A 23,391-nucleotide genomic window follows, 5' to 3' on the forward strand; every position below is an offset into this window, starting at 1 on the left:
GTGAGGGTGAGGAGGAGGGTTAGGTTTAGGGTTAGGTTTTGGATGAGGGTGAGGGATAGGCTTAGGTTTAGGATTAGGATTAAGGTTAGGGTTAAGTTTAGGGGGAGGTTGATGTTTAGGGCAAGGCTCGGGATGGGGGTTAGGGTTAGGGTGAGGGCTAGTGTGAGGATCAGGATTAGAGTTAGGGTTAGGGTGAGGGTTAGGGTTAGTGAGAGGGTTAGCGTGACAGTGAGGATAAGAGTTAGGGTGAGGGTTATGGTGAGGCTGAGGGTTAGGTTTATTGTTAGGGATAGCATGAGGGTTAGGGTGAGGGTTAGGCTTAGGCTTAAGGTTATGGTCGGGGTTAGCGTGAGGGTTGGGGTTAGGGTTTTGGTTAGGATGAGGGTTAAGTTTAGGGTTAGGGTTATGGTGAGGGTGAGGGTTAGGCTTAGGGTGAGTGTTAGGCTTAGGTTTACGGTTATGGTGAGGTCTGGGGTGAGGGTTAGGGATGGGGTTAGAGTATGTTGAGGTTTACGGTTAGGGTGAGGTTCGTGTTAAGGGTAGGTTTAGGGTTAGGGTGAGTGTTAGGTTTAGTGTGAGGGTTAGGGTTAGGGTGAGGGTTAGGGTAAGCTTTAGGGTGAGGGTTAGGCTGAGAGAGAAGGTTACGTTTAGCATGAGTGATAGGGTGAGTGTTAAGGTGAGGGTTAGGTTTAGGGTTAGGATTAGGGTGAGGGTGAGGGTTAGGGTTAGGGTTAGGGTTAGGGTGAGGGTGAGGGTTAGGGTTAGGGTTAGTGTTTGGGCTACGGTGTGGGTGAGGGAGAGTGTTAGGTTCAGGATTAGGGTTAGGTTTAGGTTTAGGCTTAGGGTGAGTGTTAGGGTTAGGGTTAGAGTGAGGGTTAGTATTAGGGTGATATTTAGGGTGAGGTTGAGGATTAGGGTGAGAATGATTGTTCGGGTGAGTGTGAGGTTTAGGGTGTGTGTGAGGGTTAGAGTGACGGTGAGGATTAGGGTGTCAGTGAGTGTTAGGGTGAGGGTGAGGTTTAGGGTTAGGTTGAGGGATAGAGTTAGGGTGAGGGTGAGGTTGAAGTTTAGGGTGAGGGTTAGGGTTATGATTAGGGTAATTGTGAGGATTGGCGTTAGGGTTAGGGTTAGGGTGAGGGTGAGGGTAAGGATTAGGGTCAGGTATATGTTGAGGTTGAGAATTAGGGAGAGTGTTAGGGTTAGGGTAAGTTTTAGCGTGAGGGTTAGGTGGGAGAGTAAGGGTTAGGATGAGGGTTAGGGTGAGGGTTAGGGTTAGGGTTAGGTATAGGGTGAGTTTAAGGTTTAGGGTGAGGGTTAGGGTGAGGGTGAAGTTTAGTGTGAGCATTAGGGTAAGGTTGAGAGTGAGGGTTTGGCTTAAGGTTAGAGTTCGGTTGAGGGCTAGGCTGAGGCTGAGGGTTAGGTTTAGGTTTAGGATGAGGATTAGTGTTAGGGTGAGTGTGAGGGTTAGGATTAGAGTTAGAGTGAGGGTTAGGGTTAGGGTTAGGTTGAAGGTGAGGGTTAGGTTTAGAATGAGTTTAAGGTTTACAGTGAGGGTGAGTGTGAGGGTGAAGGTTAGGGTTAGCATTAGGGTTAGGGTGAGAGTGAGGGTTAGGCTTAAGGTTAAAGTTAAGTTGAGGGCTAAGCTGAGGGTGAGGGATAGTGTTAGACTGAGGATTAGGGTTATGGTTAGGGTGAGTGTGAGGATTAGGGTTAGGGTTTGGGTGAGGGTTAGGGTTAGGTTTAGGGTGAGGGTGAGTTTTAGGCTGACGGTTAGGTTTAGAGTGAGGGTTCGGGTAAGGGTGTGGGTGAGGCTGAGAGTGAGGGTGAGGGTTAGGGTTAGGGTTCGGGTGTTGGTTAGGGTTAGCATTAGGGTTAGGGTGAATGTGAGGGTGAGGGTGAGGGTCAGGAGGAGGGGTAGGGGTAGGGTTAATGTTAGGGTGAGTGTGAGGTATAGGGTTAGGTTTAGGATTAGGTTTAAGGTTAGGGTTAAGTTTAGGGTGAGGTTGATGGTGAGGACAAGGTTCAGGATGAGGGTTAGGGTTATTGTGAGGGTTAGGGTTAGGGTGAGGGTTAGTGTGAGGATCAGGATTAGAGTTAGGGTTAGGGTGAGGGTTAGGGTTAGTGTCAGGTTTAGGGTGACAGTGAGGGTAAGGTTAAGGGTGAGGGTTATGGTGAGGCTGAGGGTTAGGTTTATTGTTAGGGTTAGGGTGAGGGTTAGGGTGAGGGTTAGGGTTAGGGTTAGGGTTATGGTGGGGGTTAGGGTGCAGTTTGGGGTTAGGGTTATGGTTAGGATGAGGGTTAAGTTTAGGGTGAGTGTTGGGGTGAGGGTGAAGGTTAGGCTTAAGTTGAGTGTTAATCTTATGTCTGGGGTGAGGTTTAGGGTTGGGGTTAGAGTTATGTTGAGGTTTAGGGTTAGGGTGAGGGTTCAGGTGAAGGGTAGGGTTAGGGTTAGGGTGAGTGTTAGTTTTAGTGTGAGGGTTAGGGTTAGGTTTAGGGTTAGGGTAAGCTTTAGCGTGAAAGTTAGGGTGAGAGGGATGGTTACGTTTAGCGTGAGTTTTAAGGTGAGTGTTAAGGTGAGGGTTAGGGTTAGGGTTAGGATTAGCGTGAGGGTGAGGGTTAGATTTAGAATGAGGGTGAGGGTGAGGGTTAGGGTTAGGTTTAGTTTTTGGGCTACGGTGAGGGTGAGGGAGAGGGTTAGGTTTAGGATTAGGGTTAGGTTTAGGCTTAGGCTTAGGGTGAGTGTTAGGGTTAGGGTTAGGATGAGGGTTAGTATTAAGGTTATATTTAGGGTGAGGTTGAGGGTTAGGGTGAGGGTGATTGTTCGGGTGAGTGTGAGGGTTAGGGTGTGGGTGAGGTTTAGAGTGACGGTGAGGATTAGGGTGTCAGTGAGTTTTAGGGTGAGGGTGAGGATTAGGGTTATGTTGAGGGATAGAGTTAGGGTGAGGGTGAGGTTGAGGGTTAGGGTGAGGGTTAGGGTTATGGTTAGGGTACGTGTGAGGATTGGCGTTAGAGTTAGGGTTAGGGTTCAGGTGAGGGTAAGGGTTAGGGTCAGGTATATGTTGAGGGTGAGGATTAGGGAGAGGGTTAGGGTTAGGGTAAGTTGTAGGGTGAGGGATAGTTGGGAGAGTAAGGGTTAAGATGAGTGTTAGGGTGAGGGTTAGGATTAGGGTTAGGGTGAGGGTGAAGGTTAGATTTAGGGTGAGTTTGAGGTTTAGAGTGTGGGTTAGGGTGAAGTTGAAGGTTAGGGTTAGCATTAGGGTTAGGGTGAGAGTGAAGGTTAGGCTTAAGGTTAGAGTTAGGTTGAGGGCTAGGCTGAGGGTGAGGTTTAGATTTAGAGTGAGGATGAGGGTTAGGGTTAGGGTGAGTGTGAGGGTTAGGGTTAGGGTTTTGGTGAGGGTTAGGGTTAGGGTTAAGGTGAGGGTAAGCGTTAGGGTTAGCGTGAATGTGAGGGTGAGGGTGAGGGTGAGGAGGAGGGTTAGGGTTAGGGTTTGGGTTAGGGTGAGGGTGAGGGATTGGGTTAGGTTTAGGATTAGGTTCAAGTTTAGGGTTAAGTTTAGGGTGAGTTTGATGGTGAGGTTTAGGCTGACGGTTAGGTTTAGGGTGAGGGTTAGTGTGAGTATTAGTGTTAGGGTTAGGGTGAGGGTTTGGGTGAGGGTAAGGGTTAGAGTAAGGTTTAGGGTGAAGCTGAGGTTTAGGGACAGGGTTAGGGTTCAGGTAAAGGTTAGGGTGAAGGTTAGGGTTAAGGTTAGGATGAGGTTATGTGTTAGGTTGAGGTCTAGGGTGAGGGTTAAGTTTAGGGTGAGGGATAGGTATAGGGTTAGGGTTAGGGTTACGGTGAGGGTGAGGGTTAGGATGAGGTTTAGCATTAGGGTGAGGGTTAGGGTTAGGTTTAGTGTGAGGATTATGGTTAAGGATAGGAGGAGGGTTAGGTAGAGGCTAAGGTTTAGGGTGACGTTTAGGGTGAGGGTGAGGTTTAGGGACAGGTTTAGGGTTAAGGTGAGGGTTAGGGTGAGGGATAGGGTTAGGGTTATGGTGAGGGTATGTGTTAGGGTGGGGGTTAGGGTGAGGGTTAAGGTTAGGGTATGGGATAGGTATAGGGTTAGGGTTAGGATTAAGGTTAGGGTGAGGGTTAGGGTTAGTGTTAGGTTGAGGTTGAGGGTGAGGTTCAGGCTTAGGGTTAGGGTTAAGTTTAAGGTTAGGCTGAGGGTGAGGGTGAGGGTGAAGATGAGGGTTAGGGTTAGGGTGATGTTTAGGTCTAACGTGAGGTTTAGTTTTAGGTTTAAGTTTAGGATGAGGATTGGGCTGATGGGTGGGGTTAGGCTTAGGGTTAGGGTGAGGGTTAGGGTTAGGGTTATGGTTATTGTTAGGGATACGGGTGAGGGTTATTGTTAGGGTTAGGGTTAAGGTCAGGGTGAGGGTGAGGGTTAGGGTTAGGGTTTGGGTGTGGGTTAGTTTTAGGGTTAGGTTGAGTATGAGCGTTAGGCTGATGGTTAGGATTAGGGTGAGGGTGAGGTTTAGGGTTAGTATTAGGGTTAGGGTTTTGGTTAGGGTGAGTGTTAGGGTTAGGGTTAGGGTTAGGGAGAGGGTTAGTATTAAATTTAGGGTCAGGGTTAGGTTTAGGGTGAGGGTTAGCGTTAGGGTAAGGGTTAGGTTTTGGGTGAGGGTGAGGGCTAGGGTTAGGGTGAGGGTTAGATTTAGGGTGAAGGTGATGGTTATGGTGAGGGTTAGGGTTAGGATTAGGTTTAGTTATAGGGTTAGGCTGAGGTTGAGTGTGAGGTTAAGGTTGAGGGCTGGGTTATTTTTATGGTTAGGATTAGGGTGAGGGCTAGGCTGAGGGTGAGGTATAGGGTGAAGGGTGAGTGTGAGGGTGACGGTTTGGTTTAGGTAAGGTTTAGGGTGAGCATTAGGGTGAGGGTGAGGGTTAGTGTTAGGGTGAGGGTTAGGGTGAGTGTGAGGGTTAGGGTTAGGGTTAGGTTCAGGGTGAGGTTAAGGGTCACGGTGAGGATTAGGGTGAGTGCGAGTGTGAGGGTTAAGGTTAGGGTTAGAGTTCTAGATAAGGTGAGAGTGCGTGTGAGGGTTAGGGATAGGATTAGGTTAGGTTTAAGGTTAAGCTGAGGGAGAGGGTGAGGGTGAGGTTTAGGTTTAGGGTTAGGGTTAAGATGAGTGTTAGGGTGAGATGTAGGTTTAGGGTTAGGGTGAGGTTTATTGGTAGTATGAGCGTTAAGTTTAGGCTTAGGGTTAAGGTGAGGGTAAGCCTTAGAGTGAGGGTTAGGGTGAGGGTGAGGGTTAGTGTTATAGTTATGGTTAGGGTGAGAGGGAGGGTTAAGGTTAGCGTGAGTGTTAGGGTGAGGGTTAGAGTTAGGTTAAGGGTTAGGATTAGTGTTAGGTTTAGGGTTAGGGTTAGGGTGAGGGTTAGGGTGACTGTGAGGGTGAGGCTGATGGTGAGGGTTAGGGTTAGGGTGAGGGTTAGGGTTGGGGTTAGGGTGAGGGGTAGGTTTAGGGTAAGGGTGTGGGTTAGGCTTAGTGTGTGGGTTAGGGCTAGGTTTAGGTTTAGAGTGAGTTTAAGTGTTACTGTGGAGGTTAAGTGTGAGGGTGAGGGTGAGGTTTCGGTTTGGGGTTAGTGTTAGGGTGAGAGTGAGGATGAGGGTTAGGATTAGGATTAGGTTAGGTTTAGGCTTAGGCTTAGGCTGAGCGTGAGGGTGAAGGTGAGGGTTAGGTTTAGGCTTAGGGTTAGGGTTAGGATGAGGTTTAGGGTGAGGGGTAGGGTTAGGGTTAGGGTGACAGTTAGGGATCGTGTGAGGGTTAGGGTTAGGCTTAAGGTTAGGGTGAGGGTTAGTATTAGGTTTAGGCTGAGGGTGAGTGTGAGGGTGAGGGTGAAGCTTAGCGTTAGGATTAGGGTGAGGGTGAGGGTTATGGTTAGAGTGAGGGTGTGGGTGACGGTTAAGTTTAGGATTAGGTTTAGGATTAGGTTTAGGCTGAGGGTGTAGATAAGGGATGAGTGTGAGGGTGAGGGTCAGTGTTAGGGTGAGGGTGAGGGTTAGGGTTAGGGTTAGGGTTGGTTTTAGGGATAGGCTTAGGCTGAGGCTGAGGGTGAGGGTGAGGGTGAGGGCTTTGTTAATGTTATGGTTAGGATTAGGGTGAGGGCTAGGAGGGTGAGGGCTAGGGTGAGAGTGAGGGTTAGGGTGACGGTGAGTGTGTGGGTGAGGGTTAGGGTTAGGGTGAGGGTTATGTTGACTGTGAGGGTGAGGGTTAGAGTTAGGGTTAGGTGACGGTGAGGGCTAGATTTAGGATTAGGGTTAGGGTTACAATTAGGCTTAGGGTGAGGGTGAGGGTAAGGATTAGGGTGAGGGTTAGGGTTAGGCTTAGGGTTAGGGTTAGGGTGAGGTTTAGGGTGAGGGGTAGGTTTAGGGTTAGGGTTAGGGTTAGGGATCGTGTGAGGGTTAGGGTTAGGCTTGGGGTTAGGGTGAGGGTTAGTATTAGGTTTAGGCTGAGGGTGAGGGTGAGGGTGAGGCTTAGCGTTAGGATAAGGGTGTGGGTGAGGGTTATGGTTAAAGTGAGGGTGGGGGTGATGGTTAGGTTTAGGATTATGGTTAGGATTAGGTTTAGGCTGAGGGTGAAGATAAGGGATGAGTGTGAGGGTTATGGTAAGTGTTAGGGTGAGGGTGAGGGTGAGGGTTAGGCTTAGGGTTAGGGTTAGGTTTAGGGACAGGTTTAGGCTGAGGCTGAGCGTGAGGGTGAGGGTGAGGGCTTTGTTAATGTTATGGTTAGGATTAGGGTGAGAGCTAGGGTGAGAGTGAGGGTTAGGGTGACGGTGAGTGTGTGGGTGAGGGTTAGGGTTAGGGTGAGGGTTATGTTGACTGTGAGGGTGAGGGTTAGAGTTAGGGTTAGGTGAAGGTGAGGGCTAGATTTAGGATTAGGGTTAGGGTTACAATTAGGCTTAGGGTGAGGGTGAGGGTAAGGATTATGGTGAGGGTTAGGGTTAGGCTTAGGGTTAGGGTTAGGGTGAGGTTTAGGGTGAGGGGTAGGGTTGGAGTTAGGGTTAGGGTTAGGGATCGTGTGAGGGTTAGGGTTAGGCTTAGGGTTAGGGTGAGGGTTAGTATTAGGTTTAGGCTTAGGGTGAGGGTGAGGGTGAGGCTTAGCGTTAGGATAAGGGTGTGGGTGAGGGTTATGGTTAGAGTGAGGGTGTGGGTGATGGTTAGGTTTAGGATTAGGGTTAGGATTAGGTTTAGGCTGAGGGTGAAGATAAGGGATGAGGGTGAGGGTTAGGGTCAGTGTTAGGGTGAGGGTTAAGTTTAGTGTGAGGTTAGGGTTAGCGTTAGGATGAGGTTAAAGGTAAGGGTGAGGGTGAGGGTAAGGATTAGGGTGAAGGTGAGGGTGAGGGTGAGTGTTAGGGCTAGGATTCGGTTTGGGGATAGGTTTAGGCTGAGGCTGAGGGTGAGGGTGAGGGTGAGGGCTGGGTTAATATTATGGTTAGGGCTAGGGTGAGAGTGAGGGTTAGGGTGAGGGTGAGGGTGTGGGTGAGGGTTAAGGTTAGGTTGAGGGTTATGGTGACGGTGAGGGTGAGGGTGAGGGTTAGGGTTAGGTGACGGTGAGGATTTGATTTTGGATTAGGGTTAGGGTTACAGTTAGACTTAGGGTGAGGGTGAGGGTTAGGATTAGGGTAAGGGTTAGAGTAAGTTTGAGCTTTAGGGTTAGCATTAGGGTTAGGGTTAGGGTTAGGGTGAGGGTTAGGGTTAGGGTTAGGTTGAGGCTTAGGGTGAGGGTTATGGTTAGAGTGAGGGTGTGGGTGACGGTTAGTGTTAGGATTAGGGTTAGGATTAGGTTTAGGCTGAGGATGAAGATAAGGGATGAGGGCTAGCGTTAGGGTGAGGTTAAAGGTTAGGGTGAGGATGAGGGTAAGGATTAGGGTGAAGGTGAGGGTGAGGGTGAGGGTTAGGTTTAGGATTAGGTTTAGGGATAGGTTTAGGCTGAGGCTGAGGGTGAGGGTGAGGGTGAGGGCTTTGTTAATGTTATGGTTAGGATTAGGGTGAGGGCTAGGGTGAGAGTGAGGGTTAGGGTGAGGGTGTGGGTGAGGGTTAGGGTTAGGGTGAGGGTTATGGTGACGGTGAGGGTGAGGGTTAGGGTTAGGGTTAGGTGACGGGGAGGGTTAGATTTAGGATTAGGGTTAGGGTTACAATTAGGCTCAGGGTGAGGGTGAGGGTTAGGATTAGGTGAAGGTTAGGGTTAGGTTTAGGGTGAGGGTTAGGTTTAGCGTTTGGGTTAGGGTTAGGGTGATGTTTAGGGTGAGGGTGAGTGTTAGGGTTAGTGTGTGGGTTAGGGTTAGGGTTAGCGTTAGGGTGAGGGAAATAGGTAAGTGAGGGTTAGGGTGAGGGTGAGGATGAGGTTTAAGGTTAGGGTTAGGGTTAGGGTTAGAGTGAGCTTGAGGGTTAGGGTTAGGAATTGGTTTGGTTTAGGTTTAGGCTGAGGGTGAGGGTGAGGTTGAAGGTGAGGGTTAGAGTTAGGGTTAGGGTTAGGATGAGGGTTAGGGTGATGGGTAGGTTTAGGGTTAGGGTGAGGGTAAGGGATAGTGTGAGAGTTATGGTTAGGGTTAGGGTTAGGGTGAGGGTTAAGGTGAGAGTTAAGGATAGTATGAGGGTTAGGGTTAGGGTTAGGTTTAGGGTGAGGGTAAGCGTTAGGGTGAGGGTTATGGTGAAGGTGAGGTTTAGGTTTTGGGTTAGTGTTAGGGTGAGGGTTAGGTTGAGGTTTAGAGATAGGGTTAGGGTTAAGGTGAGGTTTAGGGTTAGGGTGAGGTTTAGGGTCATTTTGAGGGTTAGGTGAGGGTGAGGGTGAGGGTGAGGGTTAGGGTGAGGGTTATGTTTAGGGTTAGGGTTGGGGTGAGGGTGTGGGTAAGGGTGAGGGTGAGGGTTAGGGTAAGGGTTAGGGTTAGGGATAGGGTGAAGATGAGGTTTAGGGTTAGGATGAGGTTTAGTGTTATGGTGAGGCTGATGGTTAGGTTTAGGGTGAGGGTGATGGTTAGGTTTAGTGTTAGGTTGAGGTTTAGGGTTAGGGTGAGGGTTGGGTGAGCATGAGGTTAAGGGTGAGGGTGAGGGTTAGGTTGAGGTTGAGGGTTAGGTATAGCGTTAGAGTGAGGGTTAGTGTGAGGTTTTGTGTTAGGTTTAGGTTTAGGATTAGTGTGAGGATTACGGTTAGGGTTAGGATTAGGATGAGGGTTAGGGTTACTGTGAAGGTTAGGTTGATGGTGAGGGTAAGGGTTAGGGTGAGGGTTATGGTGAGGCTGAGGCTGAGGGTTATTGTTAGGGTTAGGGTGAGGTTTAGGTTAAGGGTTATGGTTAGGCTTAGGGTTATGGTGGGGGTTAGGGGGAGGCTTGGGGTTAGGGTTATGTTTAGGATGAGGGTAAGGGTTAGGGTGAGTATTAGGGTGAGGGTGAGTGTTGGGTGAGTGTTTGGGTTAGGGTGAGGGTTAGGGTTAGGTTTAGGGTTAGGGTTAGGGTGAGGGATGTGTGATGGTGAGGATTAGGGTTAGGGTTAGGGTTTGGGTTAGGATGAGGGTTAGGATTAGGGTGAGGGTTCGGGTGAGGGGAAGGGTTAGGTTTAGGTTGAGGTTTAGGATTAGAGTGAGGGTTAGGGTTACGGTTAGGGTAAGTTTTAGGGTGAGGTTTAGGGTGAGAAAGAGTGTTACATTTAGGGTGAGTGTTAGGTTGTGTGTTAGGGTGAGGGTTTGTGTTAGGTTGAGGTTAAGGGTCAGGGCTAGGGTTAGGTTTAGGGTTAAGGTGAGGGTGATGGAAAGGGTTAGGGTGAGGGTGAGGGTGAGTGTTAGGGTTAGGGTTAGGGTACGGTTTAGACTGAGTGTTAGGGTGAGAGAGAGGGTTACGTTTAGCGTCAGTGTTAGGGTGAGTGTTAGGGTGAGGGTGACGTTTAGGGTTAGGGTTAGGGTGAGGGTGAGGGTAGGGTTAGGGTTAGGGTTAGGGTTAGAATTAGGGTGAGGGTGAGTGTGAGGGTTAGGGGTAGGATTTGCATTAGGGTTACAGTGAGGGTGAGGGAGAGGGTTAGGTTTACGATTAGGGTTAGGTTTAGGCTTAAGTTTAGGGTGAGGGTGATGGTTAGGGTGAGGCTTAGGGTGAGGGTTAGGGTTAGGGTTAAGGTGAGGTTTAGTGTTAGGGTGATATTTTGTGTGAGGTTGAGGGTTAGGCTGAGGGTGATTGTTCGGGTTAGTGTGAGGGTTAGGGTGTGGGTGAGGGTTAGAGTGACGGTGAGGTTTAGGGTGACGGTGAAGGCTAGCTTTCGGGTGAGAGAAAGGATTAGGGTGAGGTTTAGGGTGAGGGTGAGGATTAGGGAGAAGGTTAGCGTAAGGATGAGGGTTAGGGAGAGGGTGAGGTTGAGGGTTAGTGTGAGGGTTAGGGTTAAGGTGAGAGTTAGAGATAGGATTAGGTTGAGAGTGAGGGTGAGCGTTAGGTTTAGGGTTATGGTTAGTGTGAGGGTGAGGGTGAGGTTTAGGATTAGGGTTAGGACTAGGGTTCGGGTGAGTGTGAGTGTGAGGGTTAGGGTTAGGGTTAGGGTGACATTTAAGGTTAGAGTTAGGGTTAGGTTTAGATTTAGGTATAGGGTTAGGATGAGGGTTAGACTGAGGGGTACGGTTAGGGTTAGGATGACGGTTAGGGTTAGTGTGATGTTTAGGGTTAGGGTTAGGTTTAGGGTTAGGGTGAGGGTTATGGTTAGGGTGAGAGTGAGTTTTAGGCTGACGGTTAGTGTTTCGGTGAGGGTTAGGGTTCGGGTGAGGGTTCGGGTGAGGGTGAGGGTTAGGCTTAGGGCTAGGGTTCGGATTATTGTTAGGGATAGGGTTAGGGTGAGAGTGAGGGTTATTGTTAGGGTTAGGGTTGAGGTCAGGGTGAGTGTTCGGGTTCGGGTTAGGGTTAGGGTGAGCGTGAGGGAGATGGTCAGTTTTAGGATTAGGTTTAGGGTTAGGGTTAGGTTTGTCTTGTGGTTGATGGTGAGGGTGAGGGTTAGGGTTGAGGGTTAGGGTTATTGTTAGTGTTAGGGTTAGGGTGATGGTGAGGATTATTCTTAAGTTTGAGGTTAGGTTTAGGGTGAGGGTGAAGGTGAGGGTTAGGGATAGGGTTAGGGTGAGGGTGAGGTTGAGGATTAGGTTTAGGGTTACTGTGACCTTTAGGGATAGGGTTAGTGTGAGGGTTAGGTTTAGGTTTAGGGTTAGGATGAGGGGTAGGTTGAGGGGTAGGGTTAGGGTGAGGGTGAGGGTTAGGTTGAGGGTTAGGGTTAGGTTTTGGTTGAGGGTTAGGTTTAGGGATAGGTTGAATGTGAGCGTTAGGCTGATGGTTAGGTTTAGGGTGAGGGTTAAGGTTAGTGTTAGGATTATTGTTAGGGTTAGGTATAGGGTGAGGGTGAGGGTTATTGATAGGGTTAGGGTTAGGGTGAGGGTGACGGTGAGGGAGAGGGTTAGGTTTAGGATTAGGTTTATGATTTGGGTTAGGTTTACGGAGAGGGTGATTGTGGAGGTGAAGGTTAGGGTGAGGGTTAGGGTTAGGATTGTGGTTAGGGTTAAGGTTAGGTTGATATTTAGGATGAGGGTGAGTGTTAGGTTTAGGTTTAGGGTTAGGGTGAGGGTAAGGGTTAGGGTGAGCGTTATTGTACAGCTGAGGGATAGGGTTAGCATTAGGGTTAGGGTTATGGTTAGGGTGAGTGTTAGGGTTAGGGTTAGGGTTAGGATGAGGGTTAGTGTTAAATTTAGGGTCAGGGTTAGTGTTAGGGTGAGGGTTAGGTTTAGGGTTAGAGTTAAGGTGAGGGTGAGGGTGAGGGTGAGTGTTAGGGTGAGGGTAAGGGTGAAGGTGAGTGTTAGGGAGTGTGTGAAGATGAGGTTTAGGGTTAGGATTAGTGTTAGGGTTATGGTGAGGGTGAGGTTTAGTGTTAGGGTGAGGGTGAGGGTTAGTGTTAGTGTTAGGTTGAGGTGTAGGGTTAGTTTGAGCCTTGGGTGAGCATGAGGTTAAGGGTTAGGGTGAGTGTGAGTGTTACTTTTATCGTTAGTGTGAGGTTGAGGGTTATTGATAGTGTTAGGTTTAGGGTTACGGTGAGGGTGAGGGAGAGGGTGAGGGTGAGGGATAGGGTTATGGTGATGTTTAGGGTTAGGGTTAGGGTTAGATTTAAGGTTAGGATGAAGGTTAGGCTGAGGAGTAGTGTTAGGTTTAGGGTGAGGGTGAGATTTAGTGTGAGGGTTAGTGTTAGGTTTAGGATTTAGGGTTAGGGTTAGGGTGAGTGTGAGGGTTAGGTTTTGGGTGAGGTTATGTGTAAGTGTGAGGGTTAGGGTTAGGTTTATGGTTAGGGATATTTTTAGGGTTAGGTTGAGGTTGAGCATGAGGGTTAGGGTTAGGATTAGGGTGAGGGTGAGGGTGAGGTTGTGGTTTAGGATTAGGTTTAGGGTCATGTTTAGGCTGAGGGTGAGGGTTATGGTGAGGCTGATGGTTAGGGTTATTGTTAGGTTTAGGGTGAGGTTTAGGGTGAGGGTTAGGGTTAGGTTTACGGTTAGGTTTATGGTTATGGTGGGGGTTAGTGTGAAGGTTGGGGTTAGGGTTATGGTTAGGATGCGGGTTAGGGTGAGGGTGAGGGAGAGGGCTGGGTGAGGGTTAGGGTTAGGTTTGGGGTGAGAGTGAGGTTGAGAGTTATGTTTAGGGTGAGGGTTAGGGATAAGGTTAGGGTTAGGGTGACGGTGAGGATGAAGGTTAGGGTTAGGGTTACAGGGAGGGTGAGAGTGTGGATAAGGTTTAGGATTAAGGTTAGGGTTAAGATTAGGGTGAGGGTGAGGGTGAGGGTAAGGGTTATGGTGACATTTAGAGTTAGGGTGAGGTTTAACTTGAGGTTTAGGATGAGGATTAGGCTAATGGGTGGGGTTAGGGTTAGGTTTAGGGTGACAGGGTTAGGGTTCAGGTTATTGTTATGGTTAGGATTAGGGTTAGGGTTAGAGTGAGGGTGAGGGTGAGGGTTAGATTTAGGGTTAGTCATAGGATTATTTTTAGGGATAAGTTTAGGGTTAGGTAGAGGGTGAGGGTAAGGTTTAGGGTAAAGGTTAGGGTTAGGGTTAGGGTGTGGGTTATGTTTAGTGTGAAGGTTAGGTTTAGGGTTTGGGTTAGGGTGATGTTAAGGGTCAGGGTGACATTTAGGGTGAGGGTGAGGGTTAGGGATAAGTTTAGAGTTAGGGTGAGGATTAGGGTTAGGTTTATGGTTAAAGTGAGGGCTGGGGTCAGGATGAGGGTTAGAGTTAGGGGTAGGGTTAGGGGTAGGGTTCGTTTAGGGTTAGGTTGAGGGTTAGGGTTTGGGTGAGGGTTAGTGTTAGGGTTTGGGTGAGTGTTAGCGTTAGGGTTAGGGTTAGGGTTAGCATCAGGGAGAGAGTTAGGGTTAGAATTAGGGTGAGGGTTATTGTCAGGGTTAGAGTGAGGGTTAGGGTTAGGGTGAGGATTAGGGTTAGGGTGAGGATTAGCGTTAGGGTTAGAGTTAGTGTGAAGATTCGGGTTAGGGTTAGGGTTAGGGTGAGGTTAAGAGTTAGGGTGAGGATTAAGGTGTGGATGAGGTTTAGGGAGAGGGCTAGGGATAGGTTGAGGTTTAGGGTGAGGGTTAGGGTTAGGGCGAGGTGAGGGTTATGCTGAGGGTTAGTGTGATGATTAGGGTTAGGGTGAGGGTTAGGGTTAGGGTTGGGGTTAGGTTGAAGGTGAGGATGAGGGTTAGGGTTAGGTTTGGGTGAGGGTGAGTTTGAGGGTTAGGATAAGGATTAAGGTTAGGGTTAGGCTGAGGGTGAGGGCGAGGGTGAGGGTTATGGTTGGGTTGACCTTTAGGTTTAGGGCGAGGGTTAGGTTTAGGTTTAGGGTTAGGATGTGGATTAGGCTGAGGGTTAGGGTTGGGGTTAGGGTGAGTTTTTTAGGGTTAGTGTGAGTGTGAGGGTTAGGGTTAGGTTGAGGGTGAGTGTAAGGTTTAGGGTGAGGGTTAGCGTGAGGGTGAGGGGTCGGGTTAGGGTTAGGATTGGCCTGAGGGTTAGGGTGATGGCTAAGGTTAAGGTTATTGTTAGGGATAGGTTTAGGGTGAGGCGTAGGATTAGGGTTAGTGTGAGTGTGAGGGTTAGGGTTAGGGTGTGGGTTAGGGTGAGGGTGTGGGTTAGTGTTAGAGTGAGGGTTATGGTTAGGGTGAGGGTGAGCGTTAGGGTAAGGGTGAGGGGGAGGCGGAGGGATTAAGATTAGGGTTAGGGTTAGTCTGAGGGTGAGGATGAGGGTGAGGGTGAGGGTTAAGGTTAGGGTGATGTTTAGGGTTAGGGTGAGGTTTAGGTTGAGTTTTAGTGTTAGTATGAGGATTAGGCTGAGGGGTAGGGTTAGGATTAGGGTGAGGGTTAGGGTTAGTGTGAGTGTTAGGTTTACGGTGATGGTGAGGTTAAGGGATAGGGTGAAGGTTACTGTGAGGGTGAGGGATAGGGTTAGGGTCAGGTTTAGCGTGAGGTTTAGGGTGAGGGTTTAGGTTAGTGTTAGGGATAGGGTTAGCGTAAGGTTAAGGGTTAGAGCGAGGGTTAGGGTTTGGGTGAAGGTTAGGGTTAGCATTAGGCTTAGGGTGAGGGTGAGTTTGAGGCTTAGGGTTAGGTTTAGGGTGTGGGCTAGTCTGAGGGTGAGGGTTAGTGTTAGGTTTAGGGTGGGTGACCGTTAGGGTTAGGGTTTGGGTGAGAGTTAGGGTTAGGGTTATGGTTAGGGTGAGAGTGAAGTTTAGGGTTAGGGTTAGGGTTAGGGTTATTGTTAGGGTTACTGTTAAGGTTAGGGTTAGGGTGAGGGTGAGGGTGAGGGTTAGCTTTAGGGTTAGGTTTAGGGTTATTGTTAGCGATACAGTTAGGTTTGGGGTGAGTGTGAGGGTAATTCTAAGGGTTAAGATTAGGGTTAGGGTGAGTGTGAGGGCTAGGGTTGGGGTTAGTGTTAGGGTTAAGGTGAAGGTGAGGCAAATGTTTAGGTTTAGGATTCGGTTTAGGGTTAGGGTTACGGTGAGGGTTAGGGTTAGTGTGGGTTAGGGTGAGAGTGAGTGTTAGGGTCATCGTGAGTGTTAGGGTGAGGGTTAGGGTGAGGGTGAGGGTTAGGATTAGAGTTAGGGTAAGGGCTAGGTTGAGGGTAAGGTTTAGGGTTAGGTTTAGGGTTAGGTTTAGGGTGAGGGTTAGGGTTCGGGTTAGGTTTTGGGTTAGGGTTCGGGTTAGGGTTAGGGTTAGGGTGAGGGTTAGGTTGAGTGTGAGGTTTAGGGTTAGGATTAGGGTTAGGGTACGGCCTAGGTTGAGGTTGACGGTTAGTGTTAGGGTTAGGTTTAGGGTGAGGTTTAGGGTTCAGTTTCGGGTTAGGGGTAGGGTTAGTTTGAGGGTGAGCATGAGGGTTAGGGTGAGGGTGAGGGTTAGAATTAGGGTTAGGGTAAGGGCTATGTTGAGAGGGTTAGGGTTAGGGTTCGGTTTAGGGTGAGGGTTAGGTTTTGGGTTAGGGTGAGTGTTATTGTGAGGGGTAGGGTTAGGGTTAACGTCAGGGTTAGGTTGAGTGTGAGGGTTAGGGTTAGGGTGAGGGTAAGGGTTAGGGTGAGATTGAGGTTTAGGTTTAGCGTTAGGTTAGTGTGAGTGTTAGGTTGAGGGTTAGGGTTAAGCTTAGGATTAGGGTGAGTGTTAGGGTTAGTGTTAGGGTGATGGTGAGGTTAAGGGTTAGGGTAAGGTGAGGGTTAGGGTGACGGTGAGGGTTAGGGTTAGTGTTAGGATTAGGGTTAGGTTAAAGGTTAGGGTGAGGGTTAGGGTTAGGGGTAGGGTTAGTGCTAGGGTGAGGTTTAGGGTGAGGCTTGGCGTTAGGATGAGGGTTAGGGAGAGGGTGGGGGTGAGGTTTAGGATGAGCATAAGTTTTAGAATGAGGGTTAAGGTGAGTGTAAAGGCTAGGTTTAGCATTACTCTTAAGGTGAAGGTGAGGCTTCAAGTGACGTTTAGGTTTAGGGTGAGGGTGAGGATTACGGGTAGGAATAGGGTTATTGTTAGGGTGAGGCTAAAGGTTAGGCTGAGGTTTAAGGTGAGGGTGAGGGTTAGGGTTAGGATTAGGCTGAGGTTTAGGTTTAGGGTGATTTTAAGGGTTAGAGTGAGGGTTCCGGTGATGTGAAGGTTAGGGTTAGCATTAGGGTTAGGGTGAGGGTGTGGGTTAGGCTTAGGGTGAGGGCTATGCTGAGGGTGAGAGTTAGTTTTAGGGTTAGGGTTCGGGTGAGGATTAGGGTTCGGGTTTGGGTGAGGGTTAGGGTTAGGATTAGGGTTAGTTTTAGGGTGAGGGAAAGGGTTAGAGTTAGGGTTAGGGTTATTGTTAAGGTTAGGGTTAGGGTGAGGATGAGGGTTATTGTTAGGGTTAGGGTTAGGGTTAGGGTGAGCATGAGTGTGAGGTTTAGGGTTAGGGTTAAGGTTTGGGTGAGGGTGAGGGTGAGGGAGAATTTTAGATTTAGGATTCGGTTAAGGGTTAGGGTTAGGCTTAGGTTGAGGATGATGGTGAGGGTGAGGTTTAGGGTGAGAGTGAGGGTTAGGTTTAGCGTGAGAGTTGGGTGAGTGCTAGGGTGAGGTTTAGGTTTAGTGTGAGTGTTAGAGTGAGAGTTAGTTTTAGGGTTAGGTTTAGGGTGAGGGTTAGGGTTAGGGTTATGTTGAGGGTTAGGGTTTGATTTATGTTGAGGGTTAGGGTGAGGGAGAGGATTAGGGTTAGGGTTAGTGTTATTGTTAGGGTTAGGGTTTGGGTGAGGATGAGGGTTATTGTTAGGGTTAGGGTGAGGATGAGGGTGAGGGTTAGGTTTAGGGTTAAGGTTAGGGTGAGGGTGAGGGTGAGGGAGAGTTTTAGGTTTCGGATTAGGTTTAGTGTTAGGGTTAGGCCTAGGGTGAAGATGATGGTGAGGGTGAGGTTTAAGGTGAGGGTGAGGGTTAGGTTTAGCGTGAGAGTTAGGTGGGTGCTAGGGTGAGGTTTAGGTTGAGTGTGAGGGTAAGGGTGAGGCTTAGGTTTAGGGTTAGGTTTAGGGTGAGGGTTAGGGTTAGGGTTAGGGTGAGGGTGAGGGTTTGGGTGAGAGTAGGGTGAGATTGAGTTATAGGTTTAGCGTTAGGTTTAGCCTGAGGGATAGTGTGAGCGTTAGGGTTAGGGTTTGGATTAGGGTGAGGGTTAGTTTTAGTGTTAGGGTGAGGGTGAGTTTGAGGGTTAGGGTGTGGGTGAGGGTTAGGGTGACAGTTAGGGTTAGGGTAGTGTTAGGGTTAGGGTTATGGTGAGCGTAATTTTTTGCATGAGGGTTAGGGTAAGGGTGAATATTAGGGTTAGCATTATTATTAAGGTAAGGGTGAGGCTTAGGTTGAGGGTTAGGGTTAGGGTTAGGATGAGAGTGATTATTAGTGTTAGGGATAGGGTTAGGGTTAGGGTGAGGGTAAGGGTAAGGTTGAGGTTTAGTGTGAGGTTGAGGTTAAGGGTTAGGGTTAGGGTTAGGGTGAGTGTGAGTGTTAAGGTGAGGGTTAGGGTGAGTGTTAGGGTTAGGGTGAGGTTTAGGGATAGGGTTGGTTTAGGGTGAGGGTTAGGTTTCAGCTTAGGTTGAGGGTTAAGTTTGTGTGTGAGTGTTCGGTTTAGGTTTAGGGTTAGGGTGGGGGTAAGGGTTAGGGTGAGGTTTGGGTGAATTGAGGTTTAGGTTTAGCGTTAGGGTTAGTGTGAGGGTTAGGGTAAGGGTTAGTGTGAGGTTTAGGTTAGGGTCAGGTTAAGGGTTAGAGTGAGGTTTACGGTGAGGGTGATGGTTACGGTTAGCATTAGGGTTAGGGTTAGGCTTAGTGTGAGGGTTAGGCTGAGGGTGAGGGTTAGTTTTAGCGTTAGTGTGAGAGTTAGGATTAGGTTTAGGGTTAGGGTTAGACTGAGGGTGAGTGTGAGGGTGAGGCTGAGGGTGAGGGTTAGAATTAGGATGATGTTTCGGTTTAGGGTTAGGGTTAGGGTGAAGGTTAGGGTTAGGTTTACTGTTAGGATGAGGCTTAGGCTGAGGGCTAGTGTTAGGGTGAGGGTGAGGGTTAGGTTTAATGTGGGGGCTTGGGTTAGGGTTAGTTTTAGTGTTAGAGTTAGCGTTAGGGTTAGGTTTAGGGTGAGGATTAGGGTTAGGGTGAGGTTTAGGGTGAGGGTTAGGTTTAGGTTTAGGGTGAGGGTAAGGGTTATGGTGAGGGTTAGGTTGAGGTTGAAGGTTAGGGTTAGGAATAGGTTTAGGGTGAGGGTGAGGGTTAGGCTTAGTCTTAGGTTTAGGTTGAGGGCTAGGCTGAGAGTTAGGGTTTGGGTTAGGTTTAGGGATAGGGTGAGGATTAGGTTTAGGGTTAGGGTTAGGTTGAGCATTAGGCTGACGTGTTGGGTTAGGGTTAGGGTGAGGGTTAGGGTTAGTGTGAGGGTTAGGGCTAGGGTGTGTGTGAGGGTAAGTGTGAGGGTTAGCCTGAGGGTGAGTGATAGGGTTAGGGTTAGCCTGAGGCTTAGGTTTAGGGTTAGGATTACTGTTAGTGTTAGGGATATGGTTAGGGTGAGTGTTATGGTGAGGATGATGGTGAAGTTTAGGTTTAGGGTAAGGGCTAGGTTAAGCATGAGAGTTAGGGTGAGGGTTAGGTTGACTGTTAGGGTTAGGGTTAGGTTTAGGGTGAGGGTAAGGGTTAGGGATAGGGTTAGGTTGAGGTTGAGGTTTAGGTTTAGCATTAGGGTTAGTGTGAGGGTTGGGGTGAGGGTTAGGGTTAAGGTTAGGTTTAGGGTGAGGGTAAGGGTTTGGGTGAGAATAGGGTGAGATTGAGGTTTAGTTTTAGCGTTAGGGTTAGCATGAGGGATAGTGTATGGTTTGGGGATAGGGTTTGGATTTGGTTGAGGGTAAAGTTTAGTGTTAGGGTGAGGGTGAGGTTGAGGGTTAGGGTGTGGGTGATGGTTAAGTTGTTATTGAGGGTTAGGGTTAGTGTTAGGTTTAGGGTTATGTTGAGCGTAAGTTTTAGCGTGAGGGTGAGGGTGAGGTTGAATATTAGGGTTAGCATTATTGTTAAGGTAAAGGTGAGGCTTAGGATGAGGGTTAGGGTTAGGGTTAGGATGAGGGTGAGGATTAGGGTTAGGGATGGTGTTAGGGTTAGGGTGAAGGTAAGGGTAAGGCTGAGGTTTAGGGTGAGGTAGAGGTTAAGTGTTAGGGTTAGGTTTAGGGTGAGGTTTAGATTTAGGGTGAGGTTAAGGGTTAGAGTGAGGGTCACGGTGAGGGTGTTGGTTAGGGTTAGAATTAGGGTTAGGGTGAGGGTGAGGGTTAAGCTTAGCTTTTGGGTTAGGGGTGTGGGCTAGTCTGAGGGTGAGGGTTAGTGTTAGGTTTAGCGTGAGGGTTAGGGTTAGGGTGAGGGTGAGGGTTAGGCTTAGGATTTGGGTGAGTGTTAAGAATAGGGTTAGGGTTATGGTGAGGGTGAGGTTTAGGGTTAAGTTTAGTGTTAGGGTTATTGTTATGGTTAGGGTTAAGGTGAAGGTGAGGGTGAGGGTGAGTGTTAGGTTTAGGTTTAGGGTTAGGTTTATTGTTAGCATTAGGTTTAGGCTTAGGGTGAGGGTTAGGGTGAGGATTAGCGTTAGGGTAATGGTTTGTGGAGGGTGATGGTGAGGTTTAGGCTTAGGGTTAGTTTTACGGTTAGGGTGAGGTTTAGGGTGAGGGTGAGGGTTAGGGTTAGGGTGTGGGTTTGGTTTAGGGTGTGGTTTAGGGTTAGGGTGAGGGTGAAGGTGAGGGTGAGTGTGAGGGTTAGGTTTAGGTTTGGGGTTAGGGTTATTGTTAGCGTTTGTGTTAGGGTTAGTGTGAGGGAGAGTGTTATTGTTAGGGTTAGGGTTAGGGTTAGTGTGAGGGTGAGGGTGATGGTTAGGGTTAGGTTTAGTGTTAGGGTTATGGTGAGGGTGAGAGAGAGGTTTAAGTTTAGGATTAGGGTTAGGGTTAGGCTTAGGGTGAGGATGTTTTTGAGGGTGAGGGTTAGGCTGAGTGTTAGGGTTAGGATTATGGTGAGGGTTACAGTTAGGGTGATGTTTAGTGTGAGGCTGAGGGTTAGGGTGAGGGTTAGGGTTAGGGTGAGTGTAAGGGTTAGGGTGAGGGATAGGGTGAGACTGAGGTTTAGGTTTAGCGTTTGGGTTAGGGTGAGTGTTAGGGTTAGGATTAGCGTTAGGGTAAGGGATAGGGTTAGGTTTAGGGTGAGGGTGAGGGTTAGGGTTAGGGTGAGAATTAGAGTTAGGGTGAGGGTTAGGGTTAGGGTAAATGTTAGGGTGAGGGTTAGGTATAGCTTTAGGGTTAGGGTTAAGATGAATGTGAGGGTGAGGGTGAGGTTTAGGGTTAGGATTAGGTTTAGGGATAGGGTTAGGCTTAGGGTGAGGTTGAGGGTGAGGGTGAGCGCTGGGATAGGTTTATGGTTAGGGTTAGGGTGAGGTCTAGGGTAAGGGTGAGGGTTAGGGTGAGGGTGAAAATGAGGGTGAGGTTTTTGGTTAGGTAAATATTAGGTTAGTTTTAGGGTGAGGGTGAGGGTATTTGTGAGGGTTATGGTTAGGGTGAGGTTTAGGCTTATGGTTTGGGTGAGGGTTAGGGTTAAGGTGATGTTTAGAGTGAGGGTGATAGTTAGGGTTAGGGTGTGGGTGAGGGTTAGGGATCTGGTTAGGTTTATGGTTAGGGTGAGTGTTACCTTTAGCATGAGGTTTAGGTTTAGGGTTAGGGTTAGGCAGAGAATAAGGTTTAGAATTAGAATGAGTGTGAGTGTTAGTATTAGGATTAGGGTTAGGCTGAGGTTGAGGGTGAGGTTGAGGGTGAGGGCTAGGCTGAGGGTGAGGGTTAGGGTTAGGGTTAGGGTTAGGATTCGGGTGAGGATTAGGGTTAGTGTGAGCCTTAGGGTTAGGGTTAGGGTTAGTTTGAGAGTATGTGTTAGGGTGAGCGTTAGGGTGAGGGTGAAGGTGAGGGTTAGCATGAGGTTTAGGGTTAGAATTAAGGTGAGGGTTAGGGTTAGGTGTAGGTTTAGGGTGAGGGTGAGGGTTAGGGTTAGGGTTAGAGTTAGGGTGAGAATTTGGGTGCGGGTTAGGCTTTGGTTTAGGTTTAGGGTTAGTGTGAGGATTAGGGTTAGTGTGAGGCTTAGGGTGAGGGTAAGGGTTATGGTGAGGTTTATGGTGAGATTGAGTGTTAGGGTGAAGTTTAGGGTTTGGGTGAGCGTTAGTTTCAGGGTTAGGGTTAGGGTTAGGGTGAGGGTTAGGGTTAGGGTGAGGGTGAGGGTTAGGGTTAGTGTTAGGGTGAGGGTTAGGGTTAGGGTTAGGTTTAGGCTGAGGGTGAGTGTTAGGTTTAGGGTTAGGGTTATTTTTACAGTTAGTGTTAGGGTTAAGGTTAGGGTGAGGTTGAGGGTGAGGGTTCGGTTTATGGTTAGGGCTAAGGTTTGGGTTACGGATATTGTTAGGGTTAGGTTTAATATGAGTGTGAGAGTGAGGGTTAGTGTTAAGGTTTGGGTGAGTGTTAGGGTTAGTGTTGGGTTAGGGTGAGGATTAAGGTGAGGGTGAGTTTTAGGGTGAGTTTTAGGATTAGGGGGAGGGTTAGGGTTAGGATTAGGTTTAAGTTAAGGTGAGAGTTTGTGTTAGGGTTAGGGTGAGGGGTAGGATTAGGGTTAGGGTGAGGGTTAGTGTGAGGGGTAGGGTTAGGGTTAGGCTGAGGGTTAGGTTTAGTGTGAGGGTTAGGGTTAGGGTGAGGGTAAGTTTTTGGGTGAGGGTTAGGGTGAGAATGAAGTTTAGGGTTAACATGAGTGTTAGGGTGAGTTTTAGGGTGAGGGTTAGTGTTAGGGTTAGGGTAACAGTTAGGGAGAGGATGAGGGTTAGGGTTAGGGTTAGGGTGAGTGTTAGGGTTAGGTTTAGAGTGAGGCTTAGGTTTAGTGTGAGGTTTAGGGTTAGGTTTATGGTTAGAGTGAGGTTAAGCTTTAGCGTGAGGGTGAGGGTTTGTGAGAAGGTTAGTGTTAGGGTTAGGAATAGGGTGAGGAAAAGTGTTAGGGTAAGGTTTAGGGTGAGGGTGAGTATTAGGGTTAGGGTGCGGTGATGGTTAGGTTTAGGATTAGGGTTAGGGTTAGCTTTAGGGATAGGTTGACAATTAGGGTTAGGGTTAGGGTTAGGGTGAGGGTGAGAGTTAGGGTTATGTTTAGGGTTATGTTTAGTGTGAGGGTGTGAGAGTTAGGGTGAGGGTTAGGGTGAGGTGTAGGTTTAGGGATACTGTGACTATTAGGTTTAGTGTGAGTGTTAGGGTTAGTGTAAGGTTTACGGTGAAATTGCGGGTTAGGGTTAGCGTTAGTGTTATTGTGAGGTTTAGGTTGAGGGTAAGGCTCAGGGTCAGGGTGAAGGTTAGTGTGAGTGTGAGGGTTAGGTTTAGGTTTAGGGTGAGGGCTAGGGTTAGGTTTAGTGTCAGGGTTAGGTTGAGGGTTAGGGTTAGGATTAGGGTTATTGTGAGGGTGAGGATGAAGGTTAGGGTTAAGTTTATGGTGAGGGTGAGGGTGAGGATTAGGGTTAGAATTAAGGTTAGCGTTAGGGTTAACCTGAATTTGAGTGTGAGGGTGAGGGTGAGTGTTAGTGTTAGGGTTAGGGTGAGGTTTAGGCTGAGGGGTTGGGTTAGGGTTAGTGTGAGGATTAGGGTTAGTGTGAGGGTTAGGGTAACGTTTAGAATTATGGTTAGATTGAGGGTGAGGGTGAGGGTGAGGTTTAGGGTTAGTGTGAGGGTTAGGGTTAGGGTGAGGCTGAGGCTGAGTGTAAAAATGAGGGTGAGGGTAAGCGTTAGGGTTAGGGTGAAGGTTAGGGTTACAGTTAGTGTTAGTTTTAGGGTGAGGTTTAGGGTTAGGGTTAGGGTTAGGATGAGGTTTAGGCTGAGGGGTTGTGTTAGGGTTAGTGTGAGGATTAGGTTTAGTGTGAGGGTTAGGGTGAGATTTAGGGATATGGTTAGATTGAGGGTTAGGGTTAGGGTTTTGTTTAGGGTGAGATTGAGGTTTAGGGTGAGTGTCCGTTTTCGGGTGCTGTGAAGGTGAAAGTGAGGGTGATGTTTAGGGTTAGGGTGAGTATTAGGATTAGGGTTAGGGTGAAGGTTAAGGAGAGGGTTAGGGTCAGGTTTAGGATGAGGGTTCGGGTTCGGGTTAGGTTTAGGTTTAGGGATAGGGTGAGGTTTAGGGTTTCGGTTAGGGTTAGGGAGAAGGTTATGGTTAGGGTGATTTTAAGTGTGAGGGTTAGGGTGAGGGTTAGTATTTGGGTGAGGGTGAGGGTTAGGGTGAGGGTGAGGGTTATGGTTAGGGTAGGGTTAGCGTTAGGGTGAGGTTGACTGTTAGGGTTAGGGTTAGGGTGAGGTTGAGGGTCAGGGTAAGGTTTAGGGTGAGGGTTAGAGTTAGGG

Source organism: Dipodomys merriami, unplaced genomic scaffold (genome assembly GCF_024711535.1).
Source record: "Dipodomys merriami isolate MVZ:Mamm:240054 unplaced genomic scaffold, mDipMer1.0.p SCAF_79, whole genome shotgun sequence".
In the NCBI taxonomy this organism is placed as follows: domain Eukaryota; kingdom Metazoa; phylum Chordata; class Mammalia; order Rodentia; family Heteromyidae; genus Dipodomys; species Dipodomys merriami.